Source organism: Cebus imitator, unplaced genomic scaffold, assembly GCF_001604975.1.
Source record: "Cebus imitator isolate Cc_AM_T3 unplaced genomic scaffold, Cebus_imitator-1.0 Scaffold16, whole genome shotgun sequence".
Classification (NCBI taxonomy): Eukaryota; Metazoa; Chordata; class Mammalia; order Primates; family Cebidae; genus Cebus; species Cebus imitator.
The window spans coordinates 1,030,355-1,037,594 of record NW_016107331.1 but is presented as its reverse complement, the minus strand read 5'-3'; the positions used below and the strand labels follow the sequence as shown (position 1 = coordinate 1,037,594).

At 43.1% G+C, this 7,240-nt stretch overlaps 1 protein-coding gene across 1 annotated transcript in view; it reads right to left on the bottom strand.

The window, feature by feature from the left end:
• The window catches only part of ZFYVE16 (zinc finger FYVE-type containing 16), a 63,797-nt gene extending 57,703 nt beyond the window's left edge, over positions 1-6,094 (bottom strand). Inside the window, exons 1-2 of the mRNA XM_037731508.1 lie at positions 5,939-6,094; positions 2,602-2,725 (exon numbers count right to left, since the gene is read on the bottom strand). The gene's annotated coding sequence lies outside the window, so the exon portion shown is untranslated. The remainder of the gene's footprint in view (positions 1-2,601; positions 2,726-5,938) is intronic.
• Positions 6,095-7,240: the final 1,146 nt, after the last annotated feature.

The window sequence follows — 7,240 nt, the reverse complement described above, 5'->3', positions numbered from 1 at the left end:
GAGGAAGGCAGCAAATCACACTGCCATGTGTGTTCCTATGCAACAATTTTGCATGTTCTTCACATGTACCCCAAAACCTAAAATGCAATAAAATAAACAAATGGGAAAAAAAAAAAAAAGTATTTAAGTCATTGACTCTGGAGCAGACTTTCTCAATTAAGGTTCAGCAAGAGAATTAATCTTTATTGCCCTAACACTTCTATTTTATGTAATAAACTAGCTTCTCTCCTATGCATCTATCATATTAGCTATGTGCCATCCTTGGGAGAATTAAGAAAATAGGTGCTCAAATCATTTTTCTTGTTCAATGATTCAGAAAGAAAGCACTGATTGAGAATAGACTGCTTCTGGAGAGTGGGATTCAGGGGTGAGAAGGACTGAGCCAGAAGATTGTCGTTTTTCTTTACTTTTCTTTTTTGAGACAGGGTCTTACTCTGTTGCCCAGGTTGAACTGCAGTGGCAAGATATCAACTCACAGTGCTGGGCTCAATCGATCCTCAAAGGAACCTCAGCCTTCCAAGTAAACGGAACAACAGATGTGTGTCACCATGACCCAGCTAATTTTGTTTATTTTTTGTGGAGACAAAGTCACACTATGCTGCCCAAACTGGTCTCAAACTCCTGGGCTGATGTGATCCTCCTGCCTCAGCCTCCCAAAGTGCTGGGATTACAGGCGTGATCCACCGCACCCAGCCAGTTTTTCATTATAATCCATGAAGTATTAATTAACTCTTTATGTACAGGTATTCCTTTGATAAAATAAACATTAAATTTAAAATAAACATAACAGTAAAAAGTAGTAGTAAAAGAACTCTGACTATAGGATGTATTTAACAAAGCACAGAAACTGAAAGGTCTAGAAATAGTTTCTTTCTTTTTTTTTTTTTTTTTTTGAGAAGGAGTTTCGCTCTTATTACCCAGGCTGGAGTGCAATGGCGTGATCTCGGCTCATTGCAACCTCCGTCTCCTGGGTTCAGGCAATTCTCCTGCCTCAGCTTCCCTAGTAGCTGGGACTACAGGCACGCGCCACCAAGCCCAGCTAATTTTTGTATTTTTAGTAGAGACGGGGTTTCACCATGTTGACCAGGATGGTCTCGATCTCTTGACCTCGTGATCCACCGGCCTTGGCCTCCCAAAGTGCTGGGATTACAGGCGTGAGCCACCGCGCCCAGCCTGAAAGGTCTAGAAATAGTTTCTTATTAGCAACAGCCAGAGAATTTTTTTTAAAATAAATTATGGAATTCATTAAATAACATCTATTTACAAAACATTCTTATCTATATAGCAATGCTCTACTAAGCATTATGTTATTTGAGGTGCCAAGAAAGATATAAAAAAGACAATATAACAATTTGTAAAAGGTATGACAATTTAATATGGTATACCCAAATGTTTTAACATGAAATCTCACGTTGCATACATTTCCCTTTCAATCAAGATGTACTTTCTGTGCCAACAATCTACCACATTTAGAAGAAGACATAAAAGAAATAAAACATATACTCCTTTTTTAATTTATTTTCCCTTTTATTTATTTATTTATTTTTTAGAGACCGGGTTTCACCATGTTGGTCAGGCTGGTCTCCAACTTCTGACCTCAGGTGATCCGCCCGCCTCGACCTCCCAAAGTGCTGGGATTACAGGCGTGAGCCACCGAGCCCAGCAGTACTCCCTTTTTAAATAGGTTTATTTATATGTACATGTGACTTATTTTAGGTAGTATTTTTATTCACTTGGCTATTTATATACTTTTAGATTTAAGAAAAAAATCTTCATAATATTTCCAATAAAATGGTTGTTTTTTTTTTTTTTTGAGATGGAGTTTCACTCTTGTTACCCAGGCTGGAGTGCCATGGCGCGATCTCGGCTCACCGCAACCTCGGCCTCCTGGGTTCAGGCAATTCTCCTGCCTCAGCCTCCTGAGTAGCTGGGATTACAGGCATGCGCCACCATGCCCAGCTAATTTTTTGTAGTTTTAGTAGAGACGGGGTTTCACCGTGGTGACCAGGATGGTCTCGATCTCTTGACCTCGTGATCCACCCGCTTCGGCCTCCCAAAGTGCTGGGATTACAGGCGTGAGCCACCGCGACCGGCCCTAAAATGGTTTTTAAAAATCTCTTCATGATTAAAAAAAATTGGCAGTAACATGGAAGATTAATCAGACAACCAACAAAACCAGTAGTAAGGAGACACTTAAAATGGTTAAGGGAAGAGGTGAAGGCCTGAACTGAGGCAGTGCAGTGGAGAAATAAAGGAAACAGATATAAAGGTGGCTACAATGAGCCAGGCATGGTGATGCCCCCCTGTGGTCCCAGCTACTCCAGAGCCTGAGGTGGGAGGATCAGCTTGAGCCCAGGAATTTGAGACCAGCCTGGACAATACAGTGAGATCCTGTCTCAAATAAAAATAATAAAATGAAATAAAAGTGGCAAAAGAATGAGAACTTTTGGAGACTGAAAGCAAGGGAGAAAGCTGGATTAGTGCCAGGTTTCCACCATGAGTGTCTAGGGTAGATGGTGGTGCCACTGACCATGACAGGCAATACAAAGAGGAGCAGGATTAAGGGAAAACATGAGTTCACGTTTGGACTGTTTGAAGTACCTTGAGAACATCCTGGGAGAAATATCCAAAAGGCAGCTGAATATAAGAATCTGGAATGCAGGACAGGAGTCTGAGATAAAGATTTGGGAATTGGCAACACACAGCTCTTAATGGATGAGATCACCTAGGAAGGGAATATATTTAGAAGAGGACAAGAGCCTGCCATCAGATAACTAAATATCACAATTCATGTTCCTAAAACCACTCAGGATAAACTTTGCCCAGTTACATGTACTGCTGTAGAAAAATATCCAACATATAATGTTAAATGAAAGAAAATCAAATCACAAAACTATGCATAGTGCAAACCTATTTTTACAAACAAGTTGTAAAAAAAAAAAAAATAACAAAGGCACAGTAAAAAAAAATGAAGGAACAAACATTAATGATGTTAGTAATACTGTAAATCTAGGAATGGGATTATGCAAGCATTTCAGGGCTACACGACATGTCTCATACTCTTTTACTTTTTTAAAATAAGCATGTACTCTTGTAAACAGAGAAAACACAATTTTGTTCTTTTCCTTAAAAAAAAACATATAGAACATATCCTTACAATATATTTAAGAAGATAAAAAATGTGTTGGAAAAACACTTGGACGCTAGACTATAAATGGGCAAATAATATTAGCAGACAACTATTAAGATTACAAAAAATCTTCAGTGCACTATCAAAGTAATGAGAATAAGAACATATACCATTTATTGCCTACTAAATTGAAGCCATTTTTTAAAATAATAAAGGTACTCAATGTCAGTAAGGGTGTGTTGTTTGTTGTTTTTTTTTAAAGCATGTCAGACACTGCTGACAAGAAATAAACTGGTACTATCTCCCAGTTTATTTGTCTACTGTCTCTACTAAAAATAGAAAAATTAGCCAGATGTGGTGGCACACACCTAGAGACAGGGTTTCACCATGTTGGCCAGGCTGGTCTCAAACCCCTGACCTCCAGTGTTCCGCCCACCTTGGCCTCCCAAAGTGCTGGGATTACAGGCATGAGCCGAGCCACCCCACCTGGCCAGCTGTCTGGCTTTTACTGGACTCCCCCCAAGCCCCCAAAGAGAAAATAACTCAAAACAACTAAAAGCATGCAAAGATATTTTACCAAATCATTAGTTGAAACAATGTGAACACCAACATTAGTACACAAGAGAAAATTACACAGGCATCACACTTTGTGTTTGTGTTTAACAAACAAAAAAAAAAAAAAAAGCAAAACTCTATGACCTAGCAATTCTACTTACAGAAAAATACTAGCACTGGTACACCAGAAAACATCACAAAGAACCTTCACTGTTGCAATGTTTGTTTGTAATAGTGCAAAATTTTAAACAATCGAACAGCCCATCAGTCTAAGAATGGTTAAATCAGCTTTCTCAAACTGTGGTCTCAGGGTCCTTGGATGTCCCAGGGATCCTTTCAGCAGGCTTGTAAGATCTCTTCCCTTTTCCTACTACATATCTGTGCAAGGCTGGCTTTTCTTCATATGCTTCAACCTTAGCCAGATAGCACAACAGACTGAACAGAAGCAAATATGAAAATCCAGCTGTCTTCTATAAAGCCAAACATTAAAGTGATTTGCAAAAATTTAAAACAATGCCACACTCCTCTTTTAAGTTTTGTTTTAGAAAATAGTTATTTTTCACTCAAAAAGTATTTAATATACGAGTCTTTTATTTTTAAATAAATAAGTAAAACACTTCAGTTTTCTCAGTTTTAATTTCCAAAATAGTAAATACACTGCATTAGGAACCAAAAACTAGTACTGGTTCTCAATAGTTTTATTTATGTTTTGTGTGTGTGAGACTGAGTCTCGCTCTGTCGCCCAGGCTGGAGTGCAGTGGCGCAATCTCAGCTCACTGCAACCTCCGCCTCCTGGATTCAAGCGATTCTTCTAACTACAGGCGCACGCCACCATGCCCAGTTAATTTTTGTATTTTTAGTAGAGACGGGGTTTCACCATATTGGCCAAGCTGGTCTCAACCTCCTGACCTCGTGATCCACCTGCCTCGGCCTCCCAAAGTGCTAGGATTACAGGCATGAGCCACCATGCCCGGCCGGTCCTCAATAATTTTTTAGTGTAATTATCCCCATAATTTTGTAGTGAATAATTTTTTAGTGAAACATGAAAGCAACTGTGGCACTATCCTATCATGTAACATTATGATTGGGGATAATTAATGGGAATTTGGCTTTAACTGTTTCAAGAGATACTTTGCTCATGTATAATCAAGACGTCATTTCTACGAAGCTTTTTTAAAACATGGGGAAATGCTTATATCATTTAAATCAAGGAAAGCAGACAATCCAACGATATAAAATCTCATCTCAATTAAGAAAATGCACAGGGGGAAAAATGACTCAAAGGAAAAAGGCAAAATATTAAAAGTGACTGATTACCATCACATGGTGCAATTATGACTGATCATTTTTCCTTATTCTTTACTGTTTTTTAAATTTTTCCCACTAAGCATGCAGTTTAATATCCAGGAGAGAAAAAGAGGAAGAAATTAGGCGAAAAATGATATATAGTTCTACTGGATCAAACCATTAAACTCCTGCCAACTCAAGAAATGACAAGCTCAAGTGAATAAACGGAGGAATCTGATTGAATCAACAAAGTGCCTTTCTTTTACATTGAAAAGATTAACTGATTATCAAATGCATGCACTGGTTTCCATGCAAGTCAAACTAACAAGAAAGAACATCCTTAGTCTGGAACATAATATTTGCAATCACGGTAGTGCAAATTAGTTGAGTTAAAAACAAGGTCCTCTTTTTGGAGTTTCTCAAAAGTACCAAAGGAAAGGCAGCGGGAAAGACGTCTACTGCATCCTTTTGGTCTCTAACGAAGAGAAAAGCACGGGTGCGGGAATGGGCAGTGCGAAGGCACCGGCAGCGAAGAGACTCCTCTGCGGGGACCAAGCCTCTGCCACTGCTGAAGAACCACAGTCTCCTCCGCAGTCGTGGCCCCTCCCCAGACGGGACGGTGAAGCCAGGGCGCTTCTCCCTCCACCCGCCGGGGTTTCTCCTCCAGGAGCGCCGGCCACTCGGGCGGCCAAGGAGGGTGGAACCGGGCAAACAGCCGCCGTGATTGCCCTCCCGGTCCAGTACGGTCTGGCCCTTCAGGCTCCAGGAGAGGACAGATAATTGGAGGGCCAGGGTACCCCCGGGGATTCGGAAAAGGAGTCGGTCGGGGCCCAGGCTCTGTCCCCAGAGGAGGAGGAGGGCCAGACCCAGCACCCAGGTCGGCAGGTCCAGCGGCCACCCCGCCCCCTCTGTGGGAACAGCAGGGCAGAGGGAAGGCCTAGACGACTGGTCGCGGGGGGCTCTTACCTCCCCACACCCCTTAGAAGCTTTTTGCGCACTAGACGCGACGTCGAGCTGAAGAGTGAAGAGCGACCCCGGCCGGGAGTCCTGGGAGTGCCAAACGCCGGCTCTGGGTTTCTTTCCCCGCCCCACTGGCCCCGCCGAGAGCGCAGGCGCAGAGGAGGCTTCCCTTCGGCTCACACGCCCCCTCCCTCGGCGTCCGCGGCCTTCTCCAGGCCCAAGGCGCCTGCGCACAACGATGCAGGTTCCGAGCCGGGGCGCTTGGCTTCTTACCGGAAGTGTCTGAGTGGGTTCTGAGGTGACGAGGACCCCTGAAGATTCAGCCTTAGATCGGGACTAGGTTTCCCACTCGACGCCAGGATGGGGAGGCCACTCAGTATCTGACTTCCTTTACCCTTCGCTGACCTAGAGGCTGCTTCCCCGACCCTGAGCCGGCGCGGCGTTCCAGTCTCTACTGCACAGATCCGCCTGCCCGGCCGCCCGCTGGGCCTGCTCTCCGCGCTGCTGGCCCCTCGGAAAACCTAACTTTCTGTTTACTTCAAACTGGTTTTACTACCCGCTGCCCCCACTTCTCCCCCTCTTCCCCTTCCTCCGCCCGGCAGCCACAGAAATGCTCCCACCCCAACCCCGAGCTCCAAGCACTCCAGCTGACTGGACATTCCCAGCGACCTTTTCCTTCCCTTCGCTGCGTTAGTTCTGCTTTTTTTTTTTTTTTTTTTTTAAGCGGCCACTAGAACAGTTGTTTCAGTTGTTTCCCTGTCTAAAAGCAAAAGCTAACTTATCTGATGGAGAAATAAAATGTCACTCACTTGTATTTTTATGCTTGTTGAGCTTTGCTATTTTTTTTACCACAAGATTCCTATATATTTAAATGAGAGACCGGGCTCGGTGGCTCACGCCTGTAATCCCAGCACTTTAGGAGGCAGAGGCGGGAGGATCGCTTGAAGTCAAGAGTTCCAGACAGGCCTGGGCAACATAGCAAGACCCTGTCTCTACTAAAAATGAAAATAAGAAAATTAGCTAGGCCTGTTGATGCCTGTAGTTCCAGCTACTGGTTGGGAATCTAAGGTGGAAGGATTACTTAACCCCAGGAGGTCAAGGCTGCAGTGAGCGCTGATGGGAACACTGCATTCTAGCCTAAGGAACAGAACCAGACCGTATCCCTAAAAATAATAAAAATAAAAACAAGGGAAGAGACATCCATGTGGGATCAGATACAGACTGGGGGAAAAAGGAGTTCCTCAAAGGTATGTAATAGCTTACAGTTCATACTGATCTTGCAAAAATTGCAAGAATTGCTCAGGCGCT